Source organism: Bison bison, unplaced genomic scaffold, assembly GCF_000754665.1.
Source record: "Bison bison bison isolate TAMUID 2011002044 unplaced genomic scaffold, Bison_UMD1.0 scf7180017864500, whole genome shotgun sequence".
NCBI classification, from domain to species: Eukaryota; Metazoa; Chordata; class Mammalia; order Artiodactyla; family Bovidae; genus Bison; species Bison bison.
This window is the reverse complement of record NW_011495059.1, coordinates 7,907,745-7,908,414: the sequence shown is the minus strand read 5'-3', so window position 1 is coordinate 7,908,414 and position 670 is coordinate 7,907,745.

The following is a 670-nucleotide window of genomic DNA, read 5'->3' as shown; positions in this document are numbered from 1 at the left end:
CCCATCTTTGCATGACGTATTCCCTTGGCATCTCTAATTTTATTGAAGAGATTTCTAGTCTTTCCCATTTTATCATGTTCCTATTTCTTTGCATTTTTCGCTGAGGAAGGCTTTCTTATTTCTCCTTGCTAGTCTTTGGAACTCTGCATTCAAATGTGTATATCTTTCCTTTTCTCCTTTCGTATTCACTTCTCTTCTTTTTAAAGCTATTTGTAAGGCCTCCTCAGACAGCCATTTTGATTTTTTCTATTTATTTTTCTTTGAGATGGTCTTACTCCCTGTCTCTTGTACAATGCCATGAACCTCCATCCATAGTTCATCAGGCACTCTGTATATCAGATCTAGTCCCTTAAATCCATTTCTCACTTTTACTGGATATTCATAAGAGGCTTTATTAGGTTATACCTGAATTCTCTAGTTGTTTTCCCACTTTCTTCCATTTCAGTCTGAATTAGGCAATAAGGAGTTCATGATCTGAGCCACAGTCAGCTCCGAGTCTTGTTTTTCCTTACTGTATAGAGCATCTCCATCTTTGGCTGCAAATAATATAATCAATCTGATTTTGGTGTTGGCCATCTGCTGATGTCCATGTGTAGAGTCTTCTTTTGTATTGTTGGAAGAGGGTGTTTGCTATGACCAGGGTGTTCTCTTGGCAAAATTCTGTAAGTCT